Source organism: Acipenser ruthenus, chromosome 30, assembly GCF_902713425.1.
Source record: "Acipenser ruthenus chromosome 30, fAciRut3.2 maternal haplotype, whole genome shotgun sequence".
NCBI lineage: Eukaryota > Metazoa > Chordata > Actinopteri > Acipenseriformes > Acipenseridae > Acipenser > Acipenser ruthenus.
In genome coordinates, this window is record NC_081218.1 from 10,514,615 (window position 1) to 10,536,299 (window position 21,685).

Sequence of the window (21,685 nt, forward strand, 5' to 3'; positions counted from 1 at the left end):
TGCAACTTGTTACCTCTGTGAGGCCGCTTAACTCGAACCCAATCACGAGGATGTATTGTAGGTGGCTTTGTCCTGTGCCTTTTGTCGAACCTCTGTTTCATTCGCTGTTGGCTCCGTTGGACGACAGTGCGTGCAGTAGGTGGAGTAGGAACAGTCCCCGGGGGTCGTAGCCTGTCCAATGGAAGTTGCAATTCACGTCCTGTCATCAACCGTGCTGGTGAGACCCCTGTGGTTGAGTGCTGAGTGGCCCTGTAGTGCATAAGTGTCTGCAGTAAGGCTGTTTGAAAGGCACAGCCTTGAGCTAGATGTGCCCGGATACCATTTTTGAGTGTTTGATTAAATCGTTCCACCCCCCCATTAGATTGGGGGTGGTAGACTGCTGTACGAATGTGTTTGATGCCGTTGATGCTGAGGAAACTAGAGAATTCATCCGAGATGAACTGTGGACCATTATCTGTAGTGATGACCCGTGGCAAACCCCAGCGTGCAATCAGTGTGTCCAGTATGTGGACTATAGTCTGGGAGGTGACCGTCCCAGTGGGGACGACCTCAGGCCATTTAGAATGCAGGTCATAGACAACCACTAAATAACGCTGATGATGGGGAACACCATGTATTTCACCACAAATGTCCAGCTGCAGATGTTCCCAGGGGTGAGATGGCCAGGTAACTGGCTGCAATGGCGGTGGGGCAGGGAGTCCCGACTTGCCACTGACCACACAGGCCATACAGTCTTTGACCAGAATCTCGATATCATGGTCAATGCCGGGCCACCACACCAGGTCCCGGCAACGTTGTTTAAACTTGACGATGCCCAGGTGACCCTCATGTGCCATATTCAGCACCCGTGCACGTAGAGCACTTGGCACCACTGTGCGGTGGCCTCGTGCCACACAGAAATCATTCCAGCAGGACAGCTCGTCTTTAATCCTGGAAAATCGTTGCAGTTCGCCAGATACCTGCCGTGGCCATCCGTCTGTAATATAGGAACGTAGAGTGCGGAGGGTAGGGTCCTTCTGCGATTCCTGCTGGAGCTCTTGGAGGGACACCATGTCCTGCAGGGGTCCGTGAAGCATCTGAATCAGATCTTGCTCAGTGTCTTCTGATTGGGATCCCTGCTCAAGCGCTACAACTGATCTGGATAAGAGGTCAGCCACTGCATTATCTCGCCCCGGGGTGAACTGGAGCTGAAAATTGTACTGCTGTAGCCGATCTGACCATCTGTACAATCTGAGTGGTCTGCGTCCCGTGCCCGAAGTAGACATCAGAGCTGTGAGTGCTTGGTGATCTGTTCTGAGAGTAAACGCCCGACCATACAGGTACATGTGCCAGCGTTCACATGCCCAGACGCAAGCTAGCGCTTCTCTCTCTCCCACTGAGTATTTTTGTTCTGTGGGGTTCAAAGCACGGGAAGCAAAAGCTATAGGCTTCTCCACACCCTCTTGTATCTGGGATAAAACAGCCCCCACTGCCGTGGCCGATGCGTCACATGTGACCAAAGTGGTGCTAAGGAGATCAAAATGAGCCAGAATAGGGGCTGTGGTGAGCTGGTTTTTAAGCATGCGCACAGCTGCTTGGCAGGCCGGGGTCCAGTCCCAGGGGGCCTCCTTCTTCAGAAGCTGCCGTAGCGGTGAAGTGGTGGCAGAGTACTGTGGCAAGAACCGTAAATAATAAGCTGTCATTCCCAAGAATGAGGCAAGCTGAGAAGCAGATTTAGGCTCAGGAACGCGGTGAATGGCTTCCACATTGGACTGGAGGGGACAAATCCCATGGGCTGAGAGTCTAAAACCCACAAACTCAATCTCGGGCACAGCAAAAAGACATTTGTCACCATTCAGCGTTAGGTTGTTCTGGGTGAGTGTTTGGAACACTTGGAGCAAGCGCTGATCGTGAACTGCAGTGTTGGGACCATGCACCACAATGTCATCTAAGTACAAGGACACACCTGGAATGCTTGCAAAGATAGATGACATAATTTTTTGGAAACAGCTGGGTGCAGAGCTCAGTCCAAACGGCATGCGTGTGTAACGGAAAACCCCAGTGTGTGTGACAAATGCTGTGAGATCCCTGCTGGTTGGAGAAAGGGGAACCTGGAGGTAGCCTTGGCGTAAATCTAATTTACTGAAGACAGTGGAACCGTAGAATTGAGTAGTGAGCTCTTCGGCTGTAGGTAGCGGATATTTGTCAGGGATGATTGCTTTATTTACAGCGCGCAAGTCCACACAAACTCTGATTCCCCCTGATTTTTTTTTCGCTATGACAAGATTGGAGATCCAGGGGGATGCGTTAATTGGCTCTATAATCCCAGCGTCCAGCAGGAGTTGCAGTTCTGTTGAGACCTGGTCCCGCAAGGCAAGTGGGATGCGGCGCAGAGGCTGGATGACCGGTGTCACTGTGGGGTCCACTTTCGGCTGGTGGATGAAGGCAAAGAGAATGCCCAAACCGTCAAAAAGTGCTGGCCATTGTTGCTGCCAGGGAGTGGAGACTTGCAATATTTCTGTGCCACTGTAATCTGTCAGAGAAAATCCAAGGCTGGTAAACAAGTCAAGGCCCATTAAGTTGGCCCCAGTTCTTGTAATGTAGAATGTGAATGTAGGCACATGCCTGGTGCCATAGCGTACCGACAGCTCCAATGTACCCAGAACATCAATTTTGGCATGTCCGTATCCGCTGAGGGCAGTGGAGGAGTGTTGCCGGGGCAGGCTGGAAAAATACTGCCTGTATGTGTCAACATTTAAGAGCGAAACCTTAGCCCCAGTGTCCAAGAGCAGAGGAATGCACTTGTCATTGAGATATATATCACATGTTTTAAAACATGATGGGGTTAAGAGCACAGTATGAATGGTAGCCGGAGCTGAGAACGAGGTCTGGGACTGATCAGATGCTGAAACTGAGGTGGAGCGACACCACCTGGCAAAGTGATTCAATTTGCTGCAATTCCTGCACCGTTGGCCCCGGGCAGGGCAGTCAGTGGCTCTAGACTCGTGCCTGGTGGACCCACAGTTCCCACAACGTGGCCTGGAACGTGCAGGGCGGTGCTGTGCTTGTTGAACTGCGAGGGCTGAAGTGTCTAATGGGTTAAGAGGCTGCAGCATTTTCTGAACTGCACAGTCTGTAGCTGTAGTAGGTGAGGATGTCTCTGTCAGTTTCTGTGCAGTGATAAAAGCTGCTTCTACTTGGGTGGCAATTTTTTGTGCTTGAGTTAGTGTTAAATCATCAGCCTCCAATAATAACCTCTCTCTCACTTGTGTACTGGAAGTCTTTTCAATAAGCTGGTCTCTAAGCATCTCATCGTGCAGTGCACCGAATTTACAAGGCAGCGCTAATTCTCTTAATGCAGATATATACTGAAGTATGGACTCACCAGGCCGTTGGCTCCGTTGTCGGAATTTAAACCGGCGGATGAGGACGCTCTGAGCGGCTCCGAAATGTGCAGCGAGAACCCCGACTGCTTCATCAAAAGTCGAGGCAGGACCCAGTGTCAGGAAAACGCGCTGTCCCTCTGTGCCCAGACAGTGTATCAGTATAGCACGCTTACGCGGGTTGGCCACGTCTTCCAAGCCCATAGCAAGCAGGTATGTATTAAACGAGTCCAACCAGCGAGCCCACGGAACCGGCGGTTCGCCAGGCAGAGCCAAAAAAGGAGGCGGTGGAGTAAACGAAAATTCCGCCATCTTCGTCGCCAATGTTATATTGCAATAACGGACGCAAAACAGTGTTTGTAGTCTTAAACACGTTGCTGGTTTATTTTGGCTGTTTACAGTATCCTCTCTACCATCAGTCGCGCGTCACATCCCTGCAAGCACGACACACATTCACAACATCCGGCAACACGTAACCTAGCAACCACACAGCATTGACTGACTTCCAAAACACAACAAAACAAAGCAGGAAACAGAACATCAAACAAACATAACAGAGTTTATTGCATAAACAGCACACTTAATATGCGCTCCTCCATACACGACAGATGGAAGTTGTTTTAATGCAAATGGCAGGCAATTTTCTCTTTAAAAAGCATTTATTATGCACAGCGCTCGCGACAGAGAGTAAACTGCCGAACCGCTCTCTCTCTCTCTATGGATGCATATGCTAGTTCAGAGTCATGGACAGATGAGCAGCCTGCATTGTGCACCGAGGAGCTGGAAAACTAAATTATCTCCACCAGATGACAATACATCAGTTTGAACTTTTCAGACACCAGGTCTTGTATAGCGCTGGACCTATTGCAATGCCCAGAGGCACAGCTCAAAAATCATATGAAAAGGCCTGGCCTGGACACCTCATTATTATTATTTATTTCTTAACAGATGCCCTTCTCCACGGAGACATGCAATTGTTTCAAGATATCACATTATTTTTTACATACAATTACCCATTTATACAGTTGATTTTTTACTGGAGCAATCTAGGTAAAGTACCTTGCTCAAGAGTACAGCAGCAGTGTCCCCCATGTAGGATTGAACCCACGACCCTCCAGTCCGGAGTCCAGAGCCCTAACCACTACTCCACACTGCTGCCCTAATGCTTTCAAAGATACAGTGTAACACAGCCATGTTCAACTGGATGTTTCCTGGCTGTCACTAACTAGCCTTCCAGTTTTAACCTTGCTGTCTATTGAACAGACAACAGAACTTGTTGTCTTACCAGTTGGTTTACATTCCCCAAAGGTTGAAAACTCTCTAGCCTCTACACTACTACTTCTACCGGCAACATGCTCTGCTGCAGCTTGGGAGAATTAATATCATTATCAATCTGGATAACATTTTAAACTAAAACCTTTCTACAGAGTTTACACTTCCATCATGGGAATACAGGGCTGGAAATACACAGCAGTTTCACCCATTCCAGTGTATTGGTCACAAGCTCAAGTGTGTAAACTTATAGTAAAACGAGGAATGAATCGAACTGCTATGCAATGGGAGTCTTATTTCCATCCCAGGAATATACTGGCATGAGCCTTCCTAAACTATATTGAAACCATTAGACGCACTATACCTCACAATTTGGGTCCAAGAACATATCTGTAGAAGGGTTAGAAAGAGGACCGATTCAGTGCCTGCTACTAGTGAAAACTACCGACCTGTTAAACCTGAACCACCACAAATCAGGTCTGTACACATGCAAGCGGATACTGTATCCCGATCTTAAGTACAGTACACAGCCCGTTCATTAAATAGAATACAAACGGGCAATGTACATAGACACGCGGTTCTAAAAGCGCATCACAATGCGTTCTGAGAACGAGCTCTTCGCCAGGACCCCCTTATAAATTGTTAATACAATTTCCACTTGGATGACTGACAGTCACAGAATAAAAACATGACTACTTAAAAAATAAAAATAAAGCGAATGATAACACGCTCGTATTACCACAAACACAATACCCGGTCATATAATAATAATAATAATAATAATAATAATAATAATAATAATAATAATAATAGCAGAAAATCTAAACTAACATCCCAAAGTAATATACTGTACAGTTCAAATAAAACACAATAGAACAGACAAACAAACATACACGGGCGAAAGTTCTTAAATAAATAACTTCATACCAGTACAGTACTATCACATTGCACAGTGAAGCGCTACCGGTTCGAGTAATATTTAATGCAATACACCGACCTGCATTAACCTAACACCAAACAAAATGCATCTTAAACCAAAACAGTTATGCATGTATCCTGCTGTGTACACGTACTTACCTAAGTACCAAGAGGGGGTTGTGTTTGATGTCAAAATGTGGTTGTGTGTTTGTTTGTTTGCGCTAAATATATTTTCTAATTACATCCACATTGAATTGTATAGAATTCCAAATCTAAACCTGGCGTTGCTGTGCCAGTTCAAGTGTCCGTTCTGTACTCCCGCAGAATCTCCAGTCCAATGCAATTCGTTAGACGTGCCGTTTCATTCATTCGCTTCCAGCAATTGATCATAGGGGTGCTATACTTGCGTGTTTCTTGTTCTTTCCCCCCTTGTTTTAATTAATACTTTGCCGTAGCCGGGTTAGATATTTAACATTCCATCAGTTTAACAGTCCCCTTGTATTTATTTCGGTCTGTCATCAGCGGTTTCTCGTTCCAGGTTTATAATACAGCTTCTCTATCTGTCTGTCAGGCTCAAACACACTAAAATACACCCACACACAAGTCCTTTCTAACCAGCAAGACTAACACACTGGTAACCAAACCGCTGGCAGTACAGTCCCTACAGCGGACCGATTAAACCCAACCCCCCATACATTAGCATACGATTCATTTGCATGCAGTCAGCGGGTTTAACCGTGTCAGCGACACAGACTGCTTGGCTTTCATGCTAGCGGCAGCGCGTTACCTTTGCAAAAAACCTCGCCGCATATTTCTCCTAAATCTTGTTCAACGCAGGTATTATCCCTGTAATCCTGTATCGCACACAGGTGCGCTCCCCCCTCCATATATACCATACCTGTTTAATTTACCCATTCATCTCTCATTTAAGTTGGTTTCCTTGCGTCTTTTTTACGGAACAATGCAATACATAGCGCATTCAGTCACAGCACTTAATGGCTACCGTTCGCACCCTCAGAGTTAAATATATGGAGTTCTGCTCACACTGTACGGGTATACTGCAGTAAATTATATATATAAAACATGTTCCTGTTCCATAAACCTTTATAGTTGCAGCAAAGCCTGTAGTTCACTCCACTGTTGCTCCTATCTGCGAGTCGAGTTATCTTTTATGACATGCTTGCACAAAGCCGCGGATTAACCCTTTTGCCGACAGATTCCTGACACGGCTTGTCAATGCACAACCACCTTACGGCTCAGGCTACTTTATGTTTCACAGCAGTCATCGTGGAAGCACCGGACTCTTCTTCCCCAGTACATAGTAACCGGACTCTTCCCCAGTATAGTAATCTTTACACTCTTATCTAAAGCAGACTATAACATGAAATCAAACCACCTTCATGCTCTCTCTTTCATCTTCCGTGCCGTTTTATACTGGAACATAGGGAGAAAAATGCATGCTTTAAATTGTGATCGGTACCACCACGGCTCATCAAAAAGCTGCACTCTGCAATGCTTATTTAGGGGACACTTTGATTTGTTTGTGCGTCTAAAAGTACAATCAAAAACAATTGAGCAATCAGAAAAAATTGGATATCTGTACGACGTGAAGCGTGGACCAGGTGCAATTAGAAGGAACAGTGAAGAATAGTGTTTGTTAATGGTCCACCTTATTGCACTGGAGTGCTACTGTACTGTGGCGGTTTCAACCAGTTCCAGACATTGTTCTGGCTTTAATATGTCTTTAATTAACAGAGCAGCTGAACGCCTTGCTTAGACCAGGTGTTTAATTGAGTCTAGTAAACAGGACCTGATTGGAATGAGTTCTTGGAATGGAATGGACCTAGAGCGACAAGTGAGTTCCACTGCCCCACAGTATAGGTCAGACAGAAGCAGGCTTTTGAGCGGTTTGTCATGATCAGTGCAATACATATGTAGAACACTCTGGGTGGTTTAATAGGCATACCAGCATACCCTAGAGAGGAATGTCATTCAGTAGATGGAAGCTTTATTTAGGGTACCAATAAACAGGACCTTCACCTCTGGTCGTACTAAAGTGTCCCATATTGAATTAACTGCTTGATATGGGCACTGTTTATTGGACAGACATCAGCTCTTTTGACAGGTGACAACTTTCATTTTTCTCATCTGCAGCACTGCAAATTGGCCTATCCTAGATCTACAGCCGCTGCCTACAACTGGGTATGCAGTTACAGAGTCGACTAATTTTCAACATCACTAATAAACAAACACTACCGGCTAGTGCTTTTAATTGCACAAATAAATACGCTTTATTTGCGACGCGCGTTCGTTTAACTCTTTAGCTGTCAAACGCTTAATTGCGCATGACTTGATTCACAATTAGTGGCTTTTACAGAAATAATTGATTCCAGAAGCTAATCCGTTCTGGCACCGAACAATGTTCTGTATTCGGTCTCATTTACATAGACCAAACATCATTTCAGTCACGTGTCGATTATTTGCATTTTTGAGTTTTTTTTTTTTGTTCCATGATATGTGTTTAAAACAGCAAGGATCCATTTCCTTGTTAAACATAACACACCATTCAAATACGCATACACCCTAATTCTATATAGCCTACTTACAGTACGGCGCATAACATAAGATACTAAAAAACAGAATATACAAATAATATGACACATCTGCAGTGCTATATCCGAATTTATTCATGTGATCAAACATTAATCTGGGTTGTCGTTACTGTACCACAGTAGTCTCATTTTTTAAATTTGCGGCAAAAGTTGTTTAATATATTGCAGATCTAAAACTACAGTGCATAACCCAGATCGCTTTGCAAAACTTGATCTCTGCTGCACGTACATACTGAATGTCTTCGCCAGCTTGAGTGAAAACATCTATGGTATAGTGCCACCTATAGGCCTATGAAAGAAAGGTTCTTCAATACAAAGGAGATCGGTCAAAGTTCAGATGTCATTTTAAAAGTGAACAGTAGCGTCTGATACTATATTGATTCCTACAAACAAACCGTTTTTCTTTTCTTTGGGGAATTAGCATAATCTAGCACTTGACAAGACATTCCTGTGTCTTATAATGTATAGTATCTCAATGGAGTTAAGAGCCTCTTGCTGTTGTCCCCAGTCCCCTTGGAAACTGCCATTACAGAAAAACGCTCTCGCTTTTGTAATAAATGCTTTTTACAGTTGCGCGACAGGCAAGCGATTTTGGTAATGGCTTTTAGTGTGTTTCATCACAGTAAGTAGACTGGAAATCCCGGCTTTACCCATTAATTGTACAGCGAATGCACATCTTTTGTTAAAAAAAAGGTGACAATGGACTGGGTTTGTAATGTATACAGCATTAACACACTGATAATGCAGGGTGCATTGTGACAAGGAGCTGAACCTTAAATGTTACGCCAAAACATCAATCGTGAGGTATATAAGACCTCGATCAGCTAGCTGGCCGTTAGTTCAATATTTATGTGAATGCAAATGCAACTGGGAAATGAAGGACTATAAAGGAATAAAGGAATGGACTTACTGGTTTATAACTTACTGCACTATGCTGTGGTGAAATCATAGTGGTGAATCACAGATATGCATGGAATGCATTGGAAAAACTGCAGTTTCAGTGCAGCAGTTTCTGTGTAGTTAGTCATCTTCTGCTGTTTTGATCTGTTTACTGCAGCTGTTTTTCAATGGGTGTTGTGATTAATTATAGTGTCATTAAAGCAGTATTTTATTTCATTTTACTTTTTTTTTTCAATCTAGAGATAGAGAGATGACTATTTATGTGCACCTGGCTCTATTGAACTTTTTTTTTTCTTATGCTCGTCCGCACTGTTATCCTAGTTATCTCTTCATTACCAAAATCAAATCATCCCCAGTCAAGCAGACTCATCAAAAAGTTATCTCTCATTAGTTATCTCTTCATTACCAAAATCATATTGTCATTCTAATGCAAAACAAACATCAGGTGAGTTATCGAGTGATTTTAATATGCAGACCTCTGGCCGTAGTCCCAATTGGGTTATACATATATATATATATATATATATATATATATATATATATATATATATATATATATATATATATATATATATATATAAAAGATTTAATGAAATGCACGCTACAATATTAAAAATAACAAAAGCATTTTTTTTTTTTAAACTGGAAAAGCTCCTGTCTCCATTAGCATACAATTTAGTGATGCTGCATAATTGCCAGTCAATCTAATTTAATTCCCTAATTCTCTATTACCAGCTGGGCTTTTGTCCAAGACATGCTCATTTCAAATTCAGGAGTTATTACAAAAAAATTAGAAGTCTGCTAGCAGCTAGAAAACAGCTCCCCACCCTTCTCCACCAAGTCCAGTTTTACACTCCAGTTTTTAAAACATATTGTTCTGAAATAAATCACATAGATCAGCTTGAAGATTAAATTGCCTTTTTTTATTCCAGAGTTGTGGCTGGTCTATCAGTCGCTGTCAGATCCACATCTTCCTAACCCATATTAATACACACTTAACTTGATTGAGAGTGAAAAAAAAACCCTTTTCCTCAAATCCAGTATATCAAAATCTGGATGAGGAAGACAGTCGCTAAAATGAAGAAGTGAATATATCCCTAATTAACATATGCTGCATATTAATTTAGTAGGAGTGAACCACTTCAGGAAAATGTGCTCATATAAGTAAATGTTATGAATTAATTTAAAAGGGTATTTTACATCAGTGGTTCTCAATCCTGGTCTTGGGACCCCCTGTGTCTTCTGGTTTTCATTCCAACTGAGCTCTCAATGGTTTACATCATTAAGATTTATATGATATTTAATTTCTTATTTTTTAAAGATGTTTGAAATCATTCTAAGTGATTTCAATTACTAATAGATAGATAGATAGATAGATTGATAGATAGATAGATAGATAGATAGATAGATAGATAGATAGATAGATAGATAATTAACTTTTTTCATATTATCCGTGTCAAGGTGCTTTTGTCTGAATTCAGGGGCTGCTCTTCAATTCTAGTTGCTTGCCATAGACATATTTTAGGTAGGCTAGATCAGACAAAGGGTCTCTTGACACCTAATCTATGTTACATATATCTATGGCAGGCCACTAGAACTGAACACCTCCTGACCTCAGGAGAAGGAACACACCAAACAGACGATCATTGCAATAGAACCACTCAGAAAGATTGCAGTCATTATTAATTGGAAGAGGACAGAGAAATGAAATCTGAAGCTACGAAGACCAGGTGGATGAAGTGGAGCCTTTTCTTTGTCTAGACCAGGATTCCAGGCCACCTAGCTGCAGTAATCACACAGACACCACTCTTGTTCACATATTCACAATGCTGTTGAATGCGTTTGCAGTTAATTCCTGACGTAATTCATCCTTTTAGCGCGATTACAGACTGACAAATAGACCTGAAAAGCACTTTCATATAATTGTGGCAGGCACTGTATAAAATAAATACATAAAATAAGTATTGCTTATAGACAGATGGAACAAATCCTTCACCTCAACCATTTCTGACAGATGCTAGATATCCAGAACCAAGCAGCAACAGCAATCAAGTATTATCTTTCTGCAAAGCCACACTAGTTTTGTTATTGTTAGATAACACCATTTTTTCAATGGTCCAGTGTTCAGTATTGTAAATGGCAAATTCCTGATGCAGGGGGATTACTGTAAACAGCAAAACAAACAAACAAAAAAATCATACAAACTGTCAGGAAAGCTCTCGATGTATGCCCTTGACTGAGGAATGTATTTTAGTTTTTTTTGTTTCTCCATCCTCCATATCTAGACGTCATTGCATATCCATTCCACTGGAAGAGGCAACAAAGCCAAATCGATATTCATCAAGAAGAGGGCATTGCCAGCTTTCATTAACCAACAGGGCTGCTGTCCAGACCTCGCTGACAGACAGCTGCTGATGAAAAGGGACAAGGATGATGTCAGAACTGGCAGCTCCTCCAGTCCTAAACAGACAGAGTGGCTTTTTACATGGTGACGGATTCAACTTTATATCATCATCATCATCATCATCATCATCATCATCAATCTGCAAGGCCAAATTGTGGTTTTGCTATTCCTCTCCATGGTGGGAAAGCAGATTTGCTCAATTAGTTCAATGCAGCACTCTAATGATTTAAATGCAAAAAAGATTGACAATAAGACTGATTGCACTGTTTGTGCATTTGGGTACTGCTAGTGTTCCTGACCTGGCTTTAGATAACCAGGATTAGGACTCGTTGGGACAGAACATCTTTGTACAAGAGGGTCCTGGCATGATAAAAAAACTCCAATAAGATGGCATTTAACACAGTCAAAAACAGCAGTGCACAATAATATCCAAATTAAAACCTGACGAGATCAAACGCAAAAGACGCCCACCATTTAGGAATGCTTTTGGCCCATTTACCAACAGATGAAATAATGAAATGAAATAATGAAAACGTCATTATTCACTGACTGCCCAAAAGTGACCGCATCCCACATCGGGCAGCTGCCTGCACTTTTATCCAATGATCATCCAATGGAAACAAAAATGTACTTAAGGTGTAAATCATTTTGCATGACATATGTAAGTACACAATTTTATCAAAAAAGGGCTAGGATTAGGGGGTTTAGGGTTATATCGTGCAAACAATTTACACATTAAGTACATTGTAACTATGCATACTATTGTAATTATATGTAAGTACGCATGTATTTACTAAGTAACTGCTAAGTAAATACACAGTAATTATAGACACTTAATGTAAAGTGTTACCAGTTAATGCTGCTGCTTCCTGGTACCTAATGACTGTGTTACAGTTCAGAATCGCTCCAAAGGGGCTAGCAGCAACCAGATCATGTGGGCTACTGCAAAGGTACCAGGATGCACCCCTTTACAATATAAAACATAAATGAATGTCATACGTATATCTCAACCACAGCTTTGAACAATATACATTCAGTATGCTTTCATATTGGTAACTTAGATATGAATTCAGTAAATACCACAGGATTAAAACAGTGCCACACACACCGTGCTAGTTATAAAACATAACACAATCTTAGCTTGATATCCCGCATGCATCTGATCTGTGACAGAATGCGCTCAGCTGGGAATAACAATTCCTTTTAAACTGGTGAACCGTTTCCTCGAAATAATAATTTTGAAAGAATATTTAATCCCCCACATAACACTTCGAGTGAATAAATCCAGAACCAGTGCATGAACATGAACATTGCTCAGTTAACACAGCTGATCTGAACCCAGGGATCATTACAGGCTGGGGAGTCTGAAATAGGGTTTTCAGAGCCTCCTTCCACTCAAGGTATGCAGGATCAGTACATTTGCTTTGTTTCAGAGTATAGAAAGTCACAAGGCATGTTTGGGGAGTAACGTAACCAGCTAACTAGACGGAGATGAAGAGATTCAGCATGGACTCATTCAATACTGGGTATTGCATGAAACCTGGGTTGCATCCCATCTTTCCAACACGTTTAGCAATCAAAGCGTTCACACTGAGTGGTTTTTGCACCCAATTGGATACCAGCAACAAATCAGTGTCCTTCGCAATTTTATTTGTTGATTTATTTTTTAAAGCGTAGATAATCTGTTTCTCTTACAATATCGTCAACTTGTTCTACAATTCCATTATCGTCCAATTCATTCACAGACCCCATCATGTCCCTGTGCATGGTGAGCAATCCTAAAACTCTTATCACAAACCACCTGGTTTCTTGTACCTATTGTGTTGGTGCCTGCTGCCGATTCCTCCACGCTGAGCTAAAGCAGGTGACTACACCTTTAACAGCCCGCACACTGTGCAGCACCGATAAGCATCAGTAACACTGGGTGATACACAGCACCACTGCCTGTCACAATCACCTGCATGTAGCAAAACAAAACAGGGTAGAATTACCTCAGTCCCGCTGAAAAACATCTGGGCTCCCATCCAAGCCCCGCCTCTGAATTATCACTTAGTGCAGTCAGGAAAAATAAAAAAACAGAAATCAATATATAAACTCCGTAGTCTACCGTATGACTGTATTGAATATAATTGTCTTTGTTATTTGAATAATAAATATGATTTGCAAAAGGGGACTGTGTGCATTGTGGTATTGTCTGTCAAAGAAATACAATTCCGAGACAAAGACAGGCAGGCTGGTGATGTTCAGGCAGCCTGCTGCAATCCTGTGATTCCAGAGCATTGTGTAAAATCAGGAGCCTCTGGAAGACTCACCAAGTACTCACAAAGAGAACGGCCAGTGATGCTGCTGCTGCTGGATCTGAGCTAGAGACATGAATTGTTTGCTTTACCATGTTATATTAAAAAAAAAAAAAACATCTCTTTAAAAACATTGTTTCTAACGGATACAGTCCTGCATCTGTATAAAACGAGGAGCTGGAGATGCAGCTGGCTTTGCAAGTGAAGTCATTACTTATAGTTATTCCTGTTTGCTGTTGGGAAACTATTTAAAATAAATGGTTGGAAGCTAAGCTTTCAAGAACTGTAAAAATGATTGCTTATGACCTGAGTACACTTTTAGGAGAAGGCTGTTAGAGCCATGTATTAACAGGTGTCCCAATCACCCAGCAACTTTCCAATTATCGCTGTCCTAGAGAGGCTGAGGAGGCCGTGGAGACTGGCTCTCATTTTCACCCCTGATGAGTGGAGTGTTTCCTGGGCAGGCTGGTTGAAGCACATTGGTGGAGGAGAGGGGAGCAGTGTTTACATTGCCCCTACCTGCACTGTGCTATAGAGAGAACTTGTGTTTCCACTGGCCTTAGCCCCTTTCACAAACACACACATATATTTAGCGCTTGCTTGCTTGAAGGCATTTTTTTCTGACAGGCCCGCTCAATGCGGCACACAATCTTAACACATTGAAATTACCATAACTAAGCCTGCAGATAACGCCATGAAACAAAAAAGGCACCTCAAAATAGCTCGAGAGTAAGGGGATGCGCAGATGGTATTGTTCTGAAGATGATCTCGCTACAATCAAGCTGTCAGAAACTAATGAATAATAATAAAAAAAACAATGAAATAATTTGCACCCCCAGCGGCAAGTCATTTACACTCCCTCTTGACTAAATGGAGAGGAAAGAGGATGCATTTTAAAAACTTGGTGAAGTGTCAGCAGAACCAATGATGACTGGATGCAGTTTGCATGGGGGGGGGGGGTGTTTGACTAAGTGAAATCCGCAGCACTATCCAAAATAGAAGCACTGAGCTGTTTATTTAATCAGCAAACTTGTTTCTATCTCAGTGGCATCAAAATATATGTATTAAAGGTATCAATTAAAAGTACTGCAGCAAGAAATTTCGATGTGACAAATTTCTCTGATGACACATCCCAGCTGATGGGCATTGGCTGACAAGCAGAAACACATCCGTTTTAATAGAAATCATAGCGCATTAAACGGATATCTATAAAAATCAAGTGCATGCTCAACTAAGCCAATCTGCAGCTAATAATCACATGCCAGATTACACTAGATAGGAATTGAATTTCTTGTACAGCCATTCTTTCTACGTCGCTGTTTGATCGAAAGCTGTTCAAGAAAAAAAACTGACACATAGAAAAATATGAAATGCACACAATGAAGGTATAAATATACAGTCCTCTTGTTTTTCAATATCAAGGGTATTCATTTGTATTTGGACCATTAAAGTGGGAGTTGCTTACCAAGCATGCTGGAGTTTGAAACATATTGTGCTTGCTGTCAAATGGGGCTCTAATGTGAAGATGTTCAGGATACTTATAAATAAAATAGATTACAAGCTCCTAAAAGCCTTTCCCATCAGTACATTAAGCTGTTTTAGGTGCTTGGGTCCCGGGTGCCCAAGACAACCATTCAGAGATGTATAAATGTCAATCAAAATCATGTATCTGCTGGGCTGCCTTCCAGGGCATCACAGTAGCACTCTTATTAGAGCTCCAATCAATGAGACATTTCTTTTTTCTCCTTAGTTAATGGTGCCCTACCCTCCTATTCAATCATTTTTTTCCTTGTACCTTTTTATCTAAACCATGTATCACACGATATAACCATTGAAAGGGATACTTTAATATAATCTGCATGCATTATGACCTGCATTTATTTTTTATAATGTTTTATTGTAGAGAAACAAGTAACCTGTAACTGCCAATGTGGCTCTGTATCATGTGCAACAAAGTCTAAGAAAGAAAGAAAGAAAGAAAGAAAGAACGAGAGCATTTGTTTGTGATGGAAGATTAGCTTTGACATGAATTTGAACACTTTTCAAACAGGGTTTTTAAAAGGAGCTTTGTTGCCTGTCTAAAAAACACAACAGCAACAAGTTGAGAATGAGGCATTAATCCACGGATTTACAGCTGCAATTACAAATGAAAAACCTTCACAGGGGATTGGTGGTGTTGACAGGAAAGCATGGGGATTCAAGATTGTCACCAACATCTAGGGTGTGTGTGTGTGTGTGTGTGTGTGTGTGTGTGTGTGTGTGTGTGTGTGTGTGTGTGTGTGTGACAGGGTAGAAAGAAGAAGAAATAATACAGGAAAAGAAGACTGATGAAAAATAGTCATTAAGAATTGATGACTAAGATCCATCTTCTGGCCTCCATCGCTCCACGGGGAGAGGGGAAGTGGACGTGTTTGGACAATGCAGTGATTCCAGTCAATGTCTATACTGCACAGACAGCCTCCTGCTCACAAGCACAGCAGGCTGTGTGTAGAACGAGAGAAATAGGGTGTCCATATGACTCCATGTTCACTGGGACAGTTTGGGACAATTCAGGCTTTTCAACTAACATCGCAATGCATTCTGGTACGTTTGACCTGTCTCAGGTACCTTTCACTTTTTTCTTTTCTTTAAGAGAAGCAGGACTGCACTTACCAGAATGCACTGCAGTGTGAGTTAAAAAGCCTGAACTGTCCAGGTGAACATGGAGCCATATGGTAACCCTAGTCATAAAACATGGAGGGGTCCAAGCAAGTGCCTGGCCAAGCAAGCCAGTTTGGTGAGGGAGCACTATGTGTGGCCACGTGGATTTGAAAGTAGGGTCTTTTTGAGAAACCTTTAAACACAACAAAGGAAATAAAATTTAGCCACCAAAGCATATCTCATTTCCCCAAACTGTATTAAATTCGGGCCTAAGTACCCAAGAAATGAATTTCAGCAGCCAGATGCTTACTCTCCTGGTGGACTGAGCAGCTTCACCTGTGCGTATCCATTGCGGCATGGTTAAGGGCGACCCGCATTTACAGTCAGTTCATCAGGCAAGGAGACAGCACGCCTCAGTTTCCTTGTCTTTTCATTTTTTAGTGCCCTGCTCCGACTTAAATCCCACTCATCCCTAAATGAGATTCCAGTGCCAACTGTTTTCTCTTCAGACAAAGGGGAAATCAGCCTTTACTACAAATTATTAATATAAACAGATTCGCATGGCTGTTAGAGATGGCATTGCTTAGGGAATCAGCTTTGGCTTAAGGGAAAAGAAAAAAAAAACAATCTTAATACCCACGGTTATTAACAGGATTACGGGCAGTCACATGACTGCCATTGACACTCCGTGGCTCCTTCCCTGTTAACAGAGATAAAGTTAATAAACAGCTTTGGGTCTGCATTGATTGACGGACAGGTTTTGAGCACCTTAGCAGCTCGTTATTTATTTCTATCTTAAGAAAATGAACATTACAAGCCCAGATTTAAGCAAACAAATTATTTCCAGCATCCTGTCGTAAATCTGCAAGAATGCATCTCCATTGAGTAAGGGAAGGGCAGATCTTCAGATCTAAAGAAATTGTATTTGGTAACGTAGCATGATGTGACTATCCTCCAATAAAACAACCTGCAGTTTAACCAACCCATTCTCTGTCACATTACACAAAATAAATCAAAAAAGATTTAAAGACCAGTAAATATGGGACTCCACTCCTAAATATTTAATACTGTTCCATTTATAAACATGACATTGATGCACTAAACCACTCGGTAACAGTGTGGCTGTCCCTTTGTGGATTTAGCTGGTTTGGGGATGGTCAGTACTTCAGTACTGCCAACTAAATTCAACAAAATTCTACTAAATACAGGAAAAAAACACTATTTCTGCAGAATCCTTCAGCCATGGCCTTCAAAGGTCTCTCCAACTCTCCATAAATGGGAACAGACAACATCTCTGGTACAAATATCAGATTATCAAACGAGGAAAATCAAAATAAAGAGCGACAACAAAATCCTACTGTATGATGTCAGTCACCTTTACAAGTTTACTGTGGAACGCCATGGTAAAGCATAGCAAAGTATAGTAAAACACAGTTCAATTCATTGTAAAGCACAGGCAGGTATGTGTCTATTTAGTGTGTATTTACATAGTAGTTACTTAGTAAATACAAGTGTACTTACACATAATTACAATGTTATTATGCATAGTTACAATGTACTTCATGTATATCTTTTTGCACGATAACCCTAAACCCTAACCTTATCCCTAACTCTAAACCTAACCCTTTTCTGATACAATTGTGTACTTACATATATTGTGCATACATATTTACACATTAAGTGCATTGTAAATATGCATAATGACATTATAATTATGTGTAAGTGCACATGTATTTACTAAGTAACTACTATGTAAATACACATTTATTCGAGACACTGAATGTAAAGTGTTGCTGGGTTGTCATTGTAATAACTATGGTTAACCCCGCTTGCAAACCCTCTCTATACTGTAGGTCAATACTCCTGTGCATCACTGAAAAGAGGCCACTACAACACCACTGCTTTTGACATTATTCATGCTGACAGTTTGCTAAATAAAAGATGCACATCCTGTCTTTATGTGACGGGTATCCTGGGAAAGATTCTGACGTTGGATCCTTTTTTCCCCCAACTTTGATCAAAATCACTTCAGTGTCTCTTTCCCCCTGCAAATATATGTCATTTTTCTGACTGAGCAGGAGCAGGACCCTGTGAGAGAACCACAGGCATTGTCCAGAGCCCAGCCAGCAAACCAGAAGAACTAGAGGCTCTTATCAACTGGACCTGCCCTGAAGACACACATCCAGCTGGCCCAAGAGGGGCCCAAGAGGTTTGATGTTATTTTTACATCTGAGTCAGTCCTGATCAAGAGACTGAATATATATACACACAGTACAGCACACTACACTGAGCCCACAATACTGGAGCATTGTCTGAGTGGAAACAGGTATATCTTGTCTAGTGTTTAAAGTGTTATTTGAGACACTGTATTGTAGCATGTATGTTGTGTGTGTGTCATATGTTGCAGCATATGCCTAGGGTGACCATATGTCTCCACGTTGAGCAGAACAGCTTGGGACAGTTCAGATCTTTCAGCCTCCATCGCACTGTATTCTGGTACGTTTTACCTGTCAGGTACCTTCCATTTGTTTATTCTCTTTAAGAGAAGCAGGACTACACTTACCAGAGTGCATTGGGATGGGAGGTAAAAAGCCTAAACTGTCCCACGATGTCCTGGAACTGTCATGCCCCTTGTGATGTCACTGAGACCCTTCTGCTTTTCACAGAGAATTAGCCTGGTAGGTGGAATTCAGCCAGGCCTGGACTGGAATTTACCCAGAAGACTGTTGTTGTTATCATTCACTTTATCTATTTAAAACGCACTACAATTTTATAAATGAACAAATCCCTTATTGGCTGATCAGTTAAAGCTGAGCGCTCTTCCAGTCATTACAGTGTTAAGCTTTGGAAGAACCCAGGAGCCCCTGAAAGGGTTCTGTAAACGCTGAATCTGCATCTGGCAGTAAATCACTGCTGATTTGATTACTCACATTATGTGATTCTTAGTCCTTCTAATTAATGAAGTGTAGCATTTCAGAGATTACAGACATTTAGCAGGCAAAAGGAATCGTTAAAGACGGAACAGACCAGTCTTGAATAAGCAAACCACAGAATACAGAACCCCCCCCCCCCAGTTGCCATGCATCAGTACAGGAGAAGCGTGTGTACATTTGGCCATTCTGGATGTGGTTAAAGCATTTTGAATAGGTCCTGGCTGCAGTGTCAGCATCTGACCACCGGCTAGCACTGCGTGCAATGCCAAACTCCCATTGGAATCAAATGCAAATGGAACACATTCCACAGGAAGCAACGCCAGCCAAAGAAATGTTTTTTTTTTTTTTTTTTTTTTTTCTGAGCAAACACACGAATCTGTGTCAGAATGTTTAAGTGCTTTGTTTGGTTAGTCTGGCATTCCCGAGCTTGGACTTAATAAAAACATTCTCATTCATTCTCAGTGCTGTTCTCTGTTTAGACAGAGTTTTATCTCCTTATTTTAACTTCTCTTGTCCTTCCTCTGATTCTTAAGAATTCAGTGGCATTTCATTGCTGAATAATATTTACTTTCTTTATCTAGTTTCATTCGAAACCTGAGTTGCTCAGTGTAAGCGCATTTTACAAGCTGTGTCCTCCCTCCACTTTAACATAAAACATCTATAAAAGGGGAATACACCAACGGAATAAGCAGTAGTTCCATTAAAGGTCATACAAACAGTGAAGTGTCTAATTCACTTCAGTATTGGATTAGGTTTAGTCTGTACTTTTAAAATGGGCTTTTAAACCTGTGTACACACCTAAAACACTCAATAGTCCATCTGCAATACAGCAAAGGCAAGCCCTGCATTTCAGTGTTAAAACCTCCCTTCCCTCCTAAAACTCCACTCTTGAATTAATAGCGTATAAACAAGCTGGATTGCATACAAGTGGAATTCCCTTCATGGTGCGTTAAGAAAACCTTGTTGTTAGTTATTAATTTATGTATCACCCGGCTAATCCCTTTAAAATGTTCAATCCATGCTAATTCATAAGCATAATGTTTGAAGAAAAAAATCTTCTTGTGGGAAGATTTACCATGAATACATATTGACCCACTCAGAATAAAAAGCTATCTGTAGAAATCCTCTTTAGCACGGATATTTTTTGATTGCATTTAAACAAGCAGCTGTTTTCATAGTATTTAATGCACCCCCATAAGGTTAAAGAGACTCCTGTAAAGTGATTAGAGCTGGCGCCATCTAGTGCACAGCTACTATGAATCAAGTGGCCTTCAGTGAATTGTTATTGCTGTCGTTATTGATATATCTGGCAAAACACAGCAGATTGACTGCATATATATATATATATATATATATATATATATATATATATATATATATATATATATGTGTGTGTGTGTGTGTGTGTGTGTGTGTGTGTGTGTGTGTGTGTGTGTGTTATTTACCCTTTAAACTGCAATGAAAATGCGCTGCATTGATACCAACAAAAGCAACTGCCCAGTAGAGAGGTGTATCCCATCATCACTCAGTCTCTCCCTCTCTAACACTAGAGTTCTGTGTATGTAGCAGTGCAAGGGTTTGGAATGCAGTGCTGTGTGACAGATTGTGACCCCTGCTGGTGAGACAGGGTAACACGCTCTATATCTGCTGGTTTCGTGGTTTAGACACTGGCTTGGCAGCGATGCCGATTCGCACCCAGCCTCCACCTAGTCACATGCATCCACGGTATAATATATGTGGTCCTGCCATTGAAAGACCCCGTCCATTTCTATGCTGCATTCATTTTCAAAACGTTTTTTTTTTTTTTTTTTGATAGCAGACAGACTGCAGACTCAGTAACTCCCTTTAACAACGCATGCTGATAAACAACGCCGGGATCTAATGGTAATTGTTATGACTCGGTGTGCCTCATCTCAGCTTGTCTCTGCTGCGTTTCGACAGTGCAAGATAAATGTGCTCAGAGTGAACCCTATGGAGGACTGGGATGGCTGTGTGCTAGTATGCAGGTTTTATTCTGCGGCGTAGGCGTCTTCCGCTACATTTATCACCCCCCCCCCCCCCCCCTGCCGCCAACCCCAAGTTAGCAAGCAGATTCAAAGAGCGAGGCTGCAGAATCGGTATCATTACTGCTGTTACATGGAGCAAAACACCGCACAGGGGGCAGGGCTGATGGAGGGGGCATACGGTACAGTGAACACCAAACGAAGAGGGAAATACAACTTTCATGAGTTAATTATTATTATAGTTTTACTTTCAAGTTTAACCACAAGTGTCAGACTGTCTTAAAGTCTTGGCTGTAAAATAATCATATACCCAACTGTATAAATGGGTAATTGTATGTAAAAAT

General features: G+C 41.7%; 1 protein-coding gene across 2 annotated transcripts in view; it reads right to left on the bottom strand.

The window, feature by feature from the left end:
* The window catches only part of LOC131702750 (plexin-A2-like), a 183,026-nt gene that overhangs the window by 144,368 nt on the left and 16,973 nt on the right, over positions 1-21,685 (bottom strand). The window contains exon 1 of one of the 2 annotated variants that reach the window (XM_059004788.1): positions 5,712-6,786. The exons of the other annotated variant lie outside the window; for it this stretch is intronic. The gene's annotated coding sequence lies outside the window, so the exon portion shown is untranslated. Of the gene's footprint in view, positions 1-5,711; positions 6,787-21,685 lie in introns of those variants that run through there. 2 annotated transcript variants of the gene reach the window in all.